Source organism: Cornus florida, unplaced genomic scaffold, assembly GCF_030987335.1.
Source record: "Cornus florida cultivar Cherokee Brave unplaced genomic scaffold, ASM3098733v1 CherokeeBrave_3.0.0_Hap2_Chr05, whole genome shotgun sequence".
In the NCBI taxonomy this organism is placed as follows: Eukaryota; Viridiplantae; Streptophyta; class Magnoliopsida; order Cornales; family Cornaceae; genus Cornus; species Cornus florida.
Genome location: NW_026775575.1, coordinates 33,722,396 through 33,735,206, shown reverse-complemented (window position 1 = coordinate 33,735,206; position 12,811 = coordinate 33,722,396). Strand labels below are relative to the sequence as shown.

The following is a 12,811-nucleotide window of genomic DNA, read 5'->3' as shown; positions in this document are numbered from 1 at the left end:
ATAATTCGTGAACCCAATGATGACCACAATGAACCTATGGCCAAAGTGGCACACACACTATAACTATGTACGATGAAAATAAACCTAAGCATCACAATGATACAATAATGTCTAAACTACACAAGTAGACATTTAACCAAATCCTCCAAATGCATATAAACACATATGCACATAAATATCCATAATGATACCTTTTCTACATAAAACATGATTAGGCAACTATAAATCAATCAAATACCGAAATTTCACATCTTCCTATCATGCTTAACATTTCCAAAACCTAATATAAACCTAAGGTAAAAATGATAACAACTCTATACCTTAAACAGTGCATATATATAGCTAATATATCAAATAAAATATGGCTCACATATCAACTTGACAATTAAACTTGCTTTACATATATCCGTATCCATAAAACCAAAAGAAAATGTAAATTACCAGCATAAGACACCTACCTCACATTGAGGTGAAAACCTCAAAAAGGCCAAAATGAAAATGTCTCGAAAGGGACAATACTTCGGGGTTATGTCGGGGACAATGAGGAGATCAATAAACCCTCTTGCGGCATCACCCAAATCCAAATTCGAGCTCAACTCCAAAACTCAAAAATGGACAAAACAAAAATTTAATTGAATCAAAAGTAAGGCCATCACAAAACCCTCATACGACAAAGGCTGAATCTCAAAGATGGAAGGCCAAATGGAGGAGAGAAGGCATGGATCTAAGAATGAAAAAAAGAAAAGAAAAAGAAAAGAAGAAAATTTGGCCAAAGAGAGGAGAAATCTGATTTTTCTTTCTTTCTTCCCCCTTTAATACTTCTTCAAAAATATCGCAAGAGAGGGCCCCACGCGACCCCGAAAGGTAAAAGTTGTCAAAATGCGCTTAAACGGATAAAAACCATAAATGTAAAAACACCGCTAGCCAAAATAATGCACGATAAAAGAAACGGCATTGAAAAATGAATCCCGAACCCCAAAATCCTTCCCGGACCCACATGGCAACTTCCCGGGTCAAAAACCCTAAAACTGGGGAAAAGGTCCGAAGAGAATTTTAAAAGTTTGTGGCTTAAAGAAAGACTGAAAAAAATCCGGTGCAAGCATCTTAACCAAAATAAGACGCATTGCCCTAACTTCCACTAATTGCACAAAAGTCCCCCATGAAAAATATCCCAAACGATAATTTCACTTTTGCCCCAAAATAAAAATATCTCCAAAAGATAATCGCACTAAAACCCTAAAATAAAAATATCTCTAAAAGATAATCGCACTAAAACCCCTCAATGAAAACATCTCCAAAAGATATTCACACAAAACGCCCCCAAAATGGGAATGTCAACCAAATGAAATTGCACAAATACCCCAAAGCACCAAAAGGCAAGGTATAAACAAGTACAACACAAATCCAATTTGACACGAGGTCAAACACACCAATATGAAGAAAAAAAAATAATAAAAAATAAAAAAAATTTCGGGAACTACTTCCGAGCACTTGACTTGATTCGATCTGACCAGACCTGATACCAAAAATATATATATATATGGAAAAAGAAAATATCAAAAAAAAATAAAAAAAGAAAATATTTGCTTGATTTTAAACGTAAGGGGGACCCCTTATCTAGCTAGGATGGATCTATCTTCTCAACTTGAGGCAGGAATTAGAAGAGGGACTCTGGGAGGTTGACCCTAACACAGGACCTCCATCTTTATTAGGATTAGGATTATCAATGGCTGGCGGAACTTCTTAACTTAAGACGACCAGTTCTCATGAAGAAATTTTCATGTAATTCATTAAGTGTCCAAACAAGGTAGCCCAAAATTCCAAAGTTAAAAGAAATTTCATTCTAAAATTAAAGTTTTTAAAACAAGTTAGTTTATGGAATTTGTAAGGGTTCTTTATATTTATACTTGGATTAAATACAATAAAAGGGATGATATCAAAATACGAATAAAAACGGAAGATGAATAATCCTGCCTCCTTTCTCTTGGCGTGAGTCCTCCTTTTTTATAGCCTCCTCCCTCTTTCACTTCTTGGCTCTCGAGAGCTTTAGTGCTAGATCCGCTAGGATAGTCATGATGACTCTATAAAGTCATATAGGGCTATAATGGTCCTTTTGTACAAAAGACGCTACTATCGCATTGAATGCACATCCCTTCAAAAGCGACGGGAACTAGGAAGCAACAAATGTGATTATAAGTGTTGTAGGGGAACACGTAGGTGATCAGGCTCATCTTCGAGACACCTCAGCCATGATGTTTTCCCTCGAGCAAAAGCAGGGTGTCAAGACGTACATGATAACTGTGTACTTATCTATGCCATGTGATGCCATGTGTCAACGTGGGATACGTTCCCTACATTTAGTCCCCTTTCGCGCTTGTGCTGCCAGGTGGTGGGGGGTGCATGCATGAGTTGAAAATGCGGTTTCACAGAATCTGTAAAGGCATGATAGAACAATTAATGCCACCATTTTGGAAGTGACTAATGACGTGCATAGTGAAAAATCGTCATGGTGCATTGGTTTACGTATCGGTATAGGGCCCTTATAAAAAGTTGGAAGCGTATGGTTTGGGAGGAAAGTCTGTATGGGTTTATCTGAAATTGTATAGCAGTGCATGTGAGAGAAAAAACTCAGAAATTGCAAATGAAAAGACTGGACCAAATCTTATGACCCCAAGTGCAGCAGCATACACCAAGAAAATGTGGGGCCATTGGATATAGTGTTTGTTCTATTTGCTTTTTCAATGTCAAAAGAATAAGTTATTCAATGTTCTATCTACTAAGGGTTATTTGGTAACCACAAGGACTCAAGGGGAAATTATGTCATTCTACATATGTGTAAGGTCAGCCTATATTTGCCTGAGATGGTGCATTATGTATTTGAGCCAAGAGATAAAATTCTAAGGACTTATTTGTGGCTGCAAAACAATGTGTGACATGTGTAGTCTCAAGGGTAGTCTTAGTAATTCAGTGTGTATACATATATATATGATATACTGTGATGATCATAAGGCAGACACGTGCACAGTGGTCCTGCTGTGAGAATGTAAGGACTTGATATTCAATTATTGGCTGAAAAAGCTTATTTTCTCTCTCTACAGCTGATGTGCAAAATTATGTGTAGATGTGTGTGTCTATAAGGCCAATGAGGGTCTATCAAGGAGAAGTGGTCCACACACACCTTGCAATTTCCAGAAAATACCCTATAACCTGATTGGTTCATAATGTCTCAGCCTTATCCTTACTAGGGTTTCATGTTTTGAGACTATAAATATAATGTGATGGCAGCTAGCCTCTTCTAAAAAGCCAAAGGGCTAAAAATGAGCTGAATATTGAAGAACTCTCGAGATACTACAATGAAGACATTTTTCTTGAGTTTTTTATCTGTTAAATAAGCTGAAATCTACCTAAGTATTACACCAAACAGTGTATACAAGTTGAAGATTAAAGAAAGGCTGGCAGCTACTAATTTCTGGTGTAATTGTGAGGTTCAAGAGGTCCAATATTGCTATGTTCATTACTGGGGCTAACACATGAGTTAAGTAAGTGTATTTAGTTGATTTACATCTACAGAAGTCATAAGAACTACTTCAGTTGAGCTGGTATCATTTCTCTGATCTTTAACACGCTCTTTATTCAGTTTTTGGTGCTTAGCTGCAATATATGAACTTAGATGTGACATATCCTGAAGTTACATGCTTTATTATTTCATGGTCATACTTAAAATGATGAATCAAAGCTATACCATCTAAGTTTTATCATAGAAAAGTGACCTTAAGGGATTTGTAATGTAAAACCCTTATTTTTAAGGTTCTCAACTGAAATCTATATAAACTATGAACTGATTTGATCAATGATGCTAGTTCTGCGGTAATAATCATCTGAGCATCTATATTTAGCTAAAATATGACTAAGGGTGCTGAGTTCATGTTGATGTTGTGGTGAAATTCCATTTCTACCCCAATATCAGTGCTACAGCAAAAACTGATTTACATACTAACCTTGGACTTTAATTTAATAACACTTTGCAATAATCTGTGAAATGTTATCTTGAGCAAGTGTTATATATTGAGATTCAACTGTGGGAACTAGATTCAACAAGGACCAGTCTCAAAATTATTAAAGTAGCCCTCATACCAGAATAGTGTTGCAGCAAAGATTAAGCCTGTTGGGAGTTGTTGTTTTGCTGCTATTTGAACTACATTGATGTGTTCTTGTGTGTATATATTGTCCAAGTTTTAGACCAAGTATATTACATCTATTCTAAGTTGTGAGAGCCCTTTGTTGAAGAGAATCTGAACTATCTCAAGGCAGTGTTTGGTAGAACTGAAATTCAGTGTTTTAACACTGAAGTTGTTATTGTGACCTTGCATTTGCTTCTATCTTCCTATCTGTGATGTTCTTAATAATTGAACATATTTATTTGGCCTATTGAAGACTAGGGGAGTATAGTTTGAGGCGCCCTTAAAGCTAAATTACAATTTTACCCTTAAAAGCTTGAAAGCTAGGGCATGGTGTGACTAAGGCCTTTGTGAAGTTAAAGTGTTATACCTTGCTCCAATCATTATGAAACCTATTAAGCAACATTATATGAAGATATCAAGGCTATGAGTAACTAGTGCAGGTCAGTTCTGAAGCTACAAAGTGAAGTTACTTCTTTACCCTTGGTTTTAGGGTTTTGTTCTATTGTACACCAAAACTACTGTACCTTACTGAGTTCATTGTGGAAGACATTTGTGCAAGTGTATATTGGCTATACAAAGCTTTGGAAGTCCATTGCAGGCCATTCTTGGAGCTGCATTGTGAAGTTACTTCATTACTTTTAAATCTAAGGTTTTAGCCTTTTGAAAGCTTTTATTATTCTACCTTACTTCTCTACTTGTGTTCTACATACAAGCAAGTGTATCTAACTGTGTCAAGGCTATGGGAACCTAGTTTGAGCATCAAGTGAAGCTGCAGTGTGTATTGATAGTTCTACCCTTCTTGTTACAGTGAAGTGAAAGCTAGGGTTTCTTGTGTTGTGTGGTACTCAAGGCTATGTTTTCATTCTTATCTTGTGTTGCAACTGGAGTATATTGTATTTGGTGTGTTGACACCTTCTATTCATTGTTGATTAAGCTATTGAGAGCATTGTGTGTCCAAGCAAAGGGGTTGTGGACTAGGAGAGTGCCAGTGTGTATATTGTTTGATCTTTTGTGTATGTAGAGGGAGTGAAAGTCAGTGTCCTAGCTAGTACAAGGTGTGTGGAAAGTGGGGCAGCTGAGTGAGTAACTACTTGCATACAGTTAGTGTTGATGGTCAGTTAGTATGTGTGGATTGGTTGTGAAAGCTAGCATCTATTCTTGTATAAGAATATATGCAGCGAGTGAGATAGCTGAGTGTGTAACAAGGTTCATACTACTAGTAGAGGCTTTTATTGGCTGAGGCCAAGAACCAAGGTTTTTCCCTATTGAAAAGGTTTCCTTGTATATCCTGTGTTATGTGCCTAATTTGTGTTTGATTATTTTTGTTGATCTAGAAGAAGAAGTTTAAGAAAGACCAATTCACCCACACCCCCCTCTTGGTCTAACATATAGCAATGGTTATAGGGACACAAGGTGATACAGCTGTAGTGAACATAAGGGCAAAAGTAACAGTGAAGCTGTGAGTGGAGTATTAATGGCACTAAAAAAAGAGTTTATGGGTGTGCGAATTCCGTAGGAGTTTATTTCGTTGTTAGAACAGGCACTACAAAATCGTCAAGATATAACCGTGGTATTATCGAGGCGACACGTGTCAAGCTGGCATAGGCCCTATGAACTGTTAGGGAGGATTCTTCAAATATTTACAGAGATATTAGCGGGAGAGAGTCTCAACGTGCAAATTCAGGTAGCCCATGTGATTATGGAAGACCTTCAATGGTTCTGGATTGAGATGGGGTGGCTAGTGAGAAGGTTGAACATATTAGAATGAATTATAAGGCAATGGCAGATTGCTCCTCAAGCAAGAGAGATGGATACTCATATTGAAGAGACAAAACCCAAGCTGAAAGAGCTCGAGGAGGAAATGGTGACGTTGCAAGCAGTGATGGTGGAGACCAATGGGGACATTAACCTTTTAATCGATTGGCAATAAAAATGTTTTAAAATTGCCACCATGAATGTAGTGTGGGTTAGTTTTGTATGGGTACATGGGGGTTGTGGGTTAGTTCATGATGTACACTGTGGGGATATGAGAAAAAAAAATGTCAGCTGTTATTTTATGCTAAGTAATGAACAAAGTAATATTTTGTGCGAGTCCATCATCTTTGTGTGTGTTCCGAAAATTACTAAGTGTTGAAAATTTAAGGAAAATTTGTGTATGAAAACTCGAGCCTGCTTAAGTGTAGAAACTTGAGGAAAGCGAGAAAGGTATTGTTACGAAGAACTTGAGGAAAGCGAGATAAGTATTGTTGTGAAGACTTCCAAAATTCCTAAGTGTAGAAAATTGAGAAATATTTAGGGTATGGTCTGGTGTCCAATCACTCTTTCTAAGTGGTGAACTCGAGAAAGGTGATAAGAGGGTGTGATTGAAACTCGAGCCTTCCTGAGTGTAGGAACTCAAGGAAAGCGAGATAAGTATTGTTGCAAAGACCTCCAAAATTGCTAACTGTAGAGACTCGAGAAACATTTGGGGTATGGCCTGGTGGCTGATCACCCTTTCTAAGTGTTGAACTCGAGAAAGCTGATAAGGGGGTATGCTTGAATCTTGAGATTTCCTGAGTGTAGGAACTTGAGGAAAGCAAGATAAGTATTGTTGTGAAGACCTCCAAATTTTCTAAGTGTAGAAACTCGAGAAATATTTTGGGTGTGGCCACGCTTTCTAAGTGTTAAACTCGAGAAAGGTGATAAGGGGTGTGCTTGAATCCCGAGTTTTCTTGAGTGTAAAAACTCGATGAAAGCGAGTTAAGTATTGTTACGAAGACCTCCAAAATTTCTAAGTGTAGAAACTCGAGAAATATTTGGGGTATGGCCTGGTGGCCGATCACTCTTTCTAAGTGTTGAACTCGAGAAAGGTGATAAGGGGGTATGCTTGAATCTTGAGCTTTTCTGAGTGTAGGAACTCAAGAAAAATGAGATAAGTATTGTTGCGAAGACCTTCAAAATTTCTAAGTGTAGAAACTCGAGAAATATTTGGGGTATAGCCTGGTGGCTGATCACTCTTTCTAAGTGTTGAACTTGAGAAAGGTGAAAAGGGGGTGTGCTTGAATCTCGAGCTTTCCTGAGTGTATGAGCTCGAAGAAAGTGAGATAAGTATTGTGATGAGTTCTAAATATTATATATTCGAGCCCCTAAATATACATATGTTAAGACCTCAAGTGATACTTCTATCCATTGTTAAACTAATTTCTATGTATTTCGTGTTTTGTGGTACTTTCCCAAAGAAGCAGTTAAAATCGGGCTTTTATAATGGAAAGAATGATAATGAAGTTTACTGCGTCGTTGCCGGCCATCTGAAGCAAGCTGGGAGTCAAAATGGTGAATTTTGGAAGAGTTCAAGTACAGAAGCTCGACCCTTAGTTCTATGGCTTGAGCACAACAGATAAAAATAAGAAATTCCACCAAGATAAGAAAGATCGAGCTTAGAACTCCAGAGCTCGAGCCCAACCATAGGGTGCTCGAGCTTTTGCCTAAGAGCTCAAGCACGTGATGCTTCAAAATGTGAAAATTTGATTCAGTCCTAAGACCTCGTGCCAAGCAACATGAGATTAAGCACATGTTCAAGAAACTCGAGCCCACTGCCCCAAAGCTTAAGCCCAAAACACCTTGGGATCGAGCACCATGAAGGAGAGATCAAACACCATCAATAAAAAGACGTTTCAGACAAATTTTACTCCCAGAGCTCGAGCCCAAGCTTCAAAGCTCAAGCACAACAACTCGGGGCTCTAGCATTGCTTAAAACTCTAGATCTTCTTCAGTATTTTGGACATAACTTTTGACTCAAAACTCTAAATTGAGCAAACTTAGCGTCTCTAGAAACAAGACTCAAAGCCCGATGTTTTTGTCTCTAATAGCCATCTTGCGATTCGCGCTCTAAATGTGTCAAAATTGTGTTACAACGTCAAAACAAGTTGCTGACAGGTTAAGCTCGAGCCCCGACTCCAGAGCTCGAGCTCTGGCATCCTGGAGGTTAAAAATGCATGCATGAATTACTTAAAATCATCCCTTTTTGTTTCCTTATGGGACCAATTGTTACCAAAAGCTGTAAAACCAATCCAAAGGGGATTGGGACTTGTTCTCCACTATAAAAGAAGAGGAGAAGACACATTAAGAGCATCATCCATCAATCCATCTCTCATATCTCTCTCACAGTGGCTTTTAGGGTTTTGAAGAAGAGGATCCAAAAGGAGTTTTGGCAGTCTATGGCGATGAAGACCACAACAACATAAATGATACCTTGCGTCGTCATGAGTAGCTAATTTCTTTCTTAGGGCATTGATGTAGCCCGAATTCGAGTACTATGGTTTGATTGTTCTGTACTTTGGAAATTCAATATATTATGTATTTTGATTGCATGATTTTGAGCAATTGACTTAATTCAATTGGATTTTAATTATTAAATAGTTTTTGAATGATTAATACCTTGTCTTAGATTTAATTATTCTTAAATTATATTCAACCCATTCTTATTGGACGGTATTTGGTGAAGGCCTATCGGACATAAGAATGGAGATCATGTAATGGTGTTCAAACATTTTTCATGAATGAATGTTTTCATATTCTATGCCCAAGGAAGACGAGTTATACTGCAAAATTAGTTAGAAGTAGATAGGTAGATAATTCATGCCAACTGAAGATAGGTTATAGTTAGTTGAAATTCATGGAACATCTTTCTTTAAATCTAAATTAAACGAATGTTATGCAGTTTAATTCCATAAGATACATAATTATTGAAATTCTAAGGTTGAACAGATAACCAAAGTATGAGGTTCATGGTGAAGTCAATCCCTAAGTATTTCTTCTCTTGATCTCAATCCTTTTATTCCGTTTATTTTCTTCTATGTTATTGAATTGCAGCACAACACAACAAATCAAATCCTCTTTCTAAATTAAAATAGTATTAATTGAAGATAAACCACCATAGTTCTTGAGGTTCAACACCCTCAACATAGCCCTATCCTACAAGGATACGTTCTATTGCGAGTGGTATTTTTTATTGATAAATAAAAACACACATCATATTGTTACGAAGACCTCCAAAATTTCTAAGTGTAGAAACTCGAGAAATATTTAGGGTATGGCCTGGTGGCCGATCACTCTATCTAATTGTTGAACTCGAGAAAAGTGATAAAGGGGTGTGCTTGAATCTAGAGCAAGCGAGATAAGTATTGTTACGAAGACCTCCAAAATTTCTAAGTGTAGAAACTTGAGAAATATTTAGCATATAGCCTAGTTACTGATCACTCTTTCTAAGTGATGAACTTAAGAAAGGTGATAAAGGGGGTGTGCTTGAAGCTCCAGCCTTCCTGAGTGTAGGAACTCGAGGAAAGCGAGATAAGTATTGTTGCGAAGACCTCCAAAATTGCTAAGTGTAGAAACTTGAGAAATATTTAGGATATAGCCTAGTGGATGATCACTCTTTCTAAGTGTTGAACTCGAGAAAGGTGATAAGGTGGTGTGCTTGAATCTCGAGCTTTCCTGAGTGTAGGAACTCAAGGAAAGCGAGATAAGTATTGTTACCAAGACCTCCAAAATTTCTAAGTGTAGAAACTCGAGAAATATTTGGGGTATAGCCTAATGGCTGATCACTCTTTCTAATTGTTGAACTCGAGAAAGGTGATAAGGGGGTGTGCTTGAATCTCAAGCTTTCCTGAGTGTACGAACTCAAGGAAAGCAATATAAGTATTGTTGTGAAGACCTCTAAAATTTCTAAGCGTAGAAACTCGAGAAATATTTGGGGTATGGCCTAGTGGCCAATCACTCTTTTTAAGTGTTGAACTTGAGAAAGGTGATAAGGGGGTATGCTTGAATCTCGAGCTTTCTTGAGTGTAGGAACTCGAGGAAAGTGAGTCAAGCATTGTTGTGAGGACCTCCAATATTTCTAAGTTTATAAACTCGAGAAATATTTTGGGTATCGCCTGGTGGCCGATCAATCTGTCTAAGTGTTGAACTTCAGAAAGGTGATAAGGGGGTGTGCTTAAATCTCGAGCTTTCCTGAGTATAGGAACTCGAGGAAAGCAAGATAAGTATTGTTACGAAGACCTCCAAAATTCCTAAGTGTAGAAACTCGAGAAATATTTGGGGTATGGCCTGGTGGCCAATCACTCTTTCTAAGTGGTGAACTCGAAAAAGGTGATAGGGGGGTGTGCTTAAAACTCGAGCCTTCCTAAATGTAGGAACTCTAGGAAAGTGAGATAAGTATTATTGTGAAGACCTCCAAAATTACTAAGTGTGGAAACTTGAGAAATATTTGGGGTATGGCCTGGTGGCTGATCACTCTTTCTAATGTTGAACTTGAGAAAGATGATAAGGGGGTGTGCTTGTATCTCGAGCTTTCATGAGTGTAGGAACTCAAGGAAAGCGAGATAAGTATTGTTGCAAAGACCTCCAAAATTTTTAAGTGTAGAAACTCGAGAAATATTTGGGATATGGCCTGGTGGCCGATCACGCTTTCTAAGTGTTAAACTCGAGAAAGGTGATAAAGGGGTGTGCTTGAATCTCTAGCTTTCCTAAGTGTAGGAACTCGAGGAAAGAAAATTAATGTTACGAAGACCTCCAAAATTTCTAAGTGTAGAAACTCGAGAAATATTTGGGGTATAGGCTGGTGGCCACTTAGTCTTTCTAAGTGTTGAGCTCAAGAAAGGTGATAAGGGGGTGCGCTTGAATCTCGAGCTTTCTTGAGTGTAGGAACTCAAGGAAAGTGAGATAACTATTGTTGCGAAGAACTCCAAAATTTCTAAGTGTATAAACTTGAGAAATATTTGGGGTATGGCCTGGTGACCAATCACTCTGTCTAAGTGTTGAACTCGAGAAAGGTGATAAGGTGGTGTGCTTGAATCTCGAGCTTTCTCTTGAGTGTAGGAACTCGAGGAAAGCGAGATAAGTATTATTACAAAGACCTCCAAAATTTCTAAGTGTAGAAACTCAAGAAATATTTGGAGTATAGCTTGGTGGCTTATCACTCTTTCTAATTGTTGGAAAAAGTAGAAAACAACTTTATTTAGCAATAGTAGTGTTTAAGCCAGCTAAAGTTGACTGGACCGCCCTTAATATTGAGGATGGTGCAATAACCGCTAGGACTAACAGTTTGGATTACAAAAAGCCCTTCCCACTGGGATGTGAACTTGGAAGCTGAGTGACCTCACATAAGGTGGGGGCTGTCTTGAGGACTAGATCGCCTTGGTGGAAACAACGGGGATGGATGGTCTTGTTATGGGCGTGGGAGAGCATGTTGTGGCAGTGTCACAAATAAAAAGGGGCGCGGGTTCTGTGTTCATCCAATGCTTCGAGGTCTGCTTGTCGATTGCACTGGGAAAGGCTACGAACAGTGAGACTGGTAGATTAGACTGTGATCTCAATAGTCAGGATGGCCTCAGTGCCATAAACTAAAAGGAAAGGGGATTGACTAGTGGAACATTTGGTGGACTTACGATGGGCCCAAAGAATGAGAAGTGACTGGTCGGCCTAAGTCTGAGGAGCATCATTGATTGTGCGACTGAGTATGGTGAGGAGAATTTTGTTAGAAGCCTCAGCTTGGCCATTACCCTAGGGGTAATATGAGGTTGAGTGACGGCATTTGACATTATGTTCCTCGAGGGAATGAGCGATATGGTGATTGATAAATGGGATACCATTATCAGTAAGTATGTGAGATGGAATGCCAAATCGACATATAATATGCTCATGCATGAAATGGGCGACAACAGGGCCTTTAACATGCTTTAGTGGGATAGCTTCATCCCACTTGGTAAAGAATTCTGTAGTGACCATGATCCACTTATAACCGCTGGACGTGGGACTAATGGGACCGATCAAGTATAAGCCCTATGTGTGAAATGGCTATGAAGCGCTGATAGGAGCAATGGTGTAGCTGGCACGTGAAGAAGATGGTTCTGGAATTGCCAAGGCTGGCAGGTCTCAACATTAGTCTTGGTATAAGCTTCCATGGTAGGCCAGTAGTAGCCAAGGCGAAGAAAGTGGGCGAAAAGCTTAAGGCCTCCTTAATGCTCAAGTTTATGAGCTTCAACGAGAGCCTCTTGTCTCGCAATACAGTGTATATGAGAGCTATCAATAGTGCAACAAAAAAGTAGGCCATCAATAAAGAGGAAACGACGGGCTTTGATAAGCGCCGAATATTGTATATTCAAGCGCCCTAAATTGCATTAGTTAAGTCCATCGTTTGATTATTTAAGTAGATTATCTTCATTTGTGTGTATGTATATATTTTCAGGTCCATTTGCCAAAAAAGGAGCAAAATCAAGGCTTTGTGGAGTTTTGGCCATCAAAAGGCACAATTCTGAATTTCTGGTAGCAGTGGAGTCAGGACTTTGCTCACCATTTTGACCTTGCAAACTCGAGAACTGGACTTCCATTATAAAATGGCATATTTAGAGCTCTGAATCAGCTTTCCAAATCTTCAAGCAGTTCGTCATTCGGAGCTCGGACCAGAGAGTTATGGCCTTGTTACCAGAGGTGCGCAGAACTGCCTGGCAGCAATGAAATTCTGCCTTGATCTTCATTTTCGACCAATCATCCTTGAGAATTGGATCTCCACCAAAACATGAAGTTTTTAGAGCTCTGAATTAGCTTTCCAAATCTTCAAACGGTTCATCATTTGGAGTTTAGAGCACAAAGTT

The 12,811-nt window shown here is 38.6% G+C and overlaps 1 long non-coding RNA gene across 1 annotated transcript in view; it reads left to right on the top strand.

Moving 5' to 3' along the window:
• Positions 1 to 3,288: 3,288 nt before the first annotated feature.
• The window catches only part of LOC132310098 (uncharacterized), a 38,751-nt gene continuing 29,228 nt past the window's right edge, over positions 3,289 to 12,811 (top strand). Inside the window, exon 1 of the long non-coding RNA XR_009482559.1 lies at positions 3,289 to 3,539. This is a non-coding gene — a long non-coding RNA (uncharacterized LOC132310098). The remainder of the gene's footprint in view (positions 3,540 to 12,811) is intronic.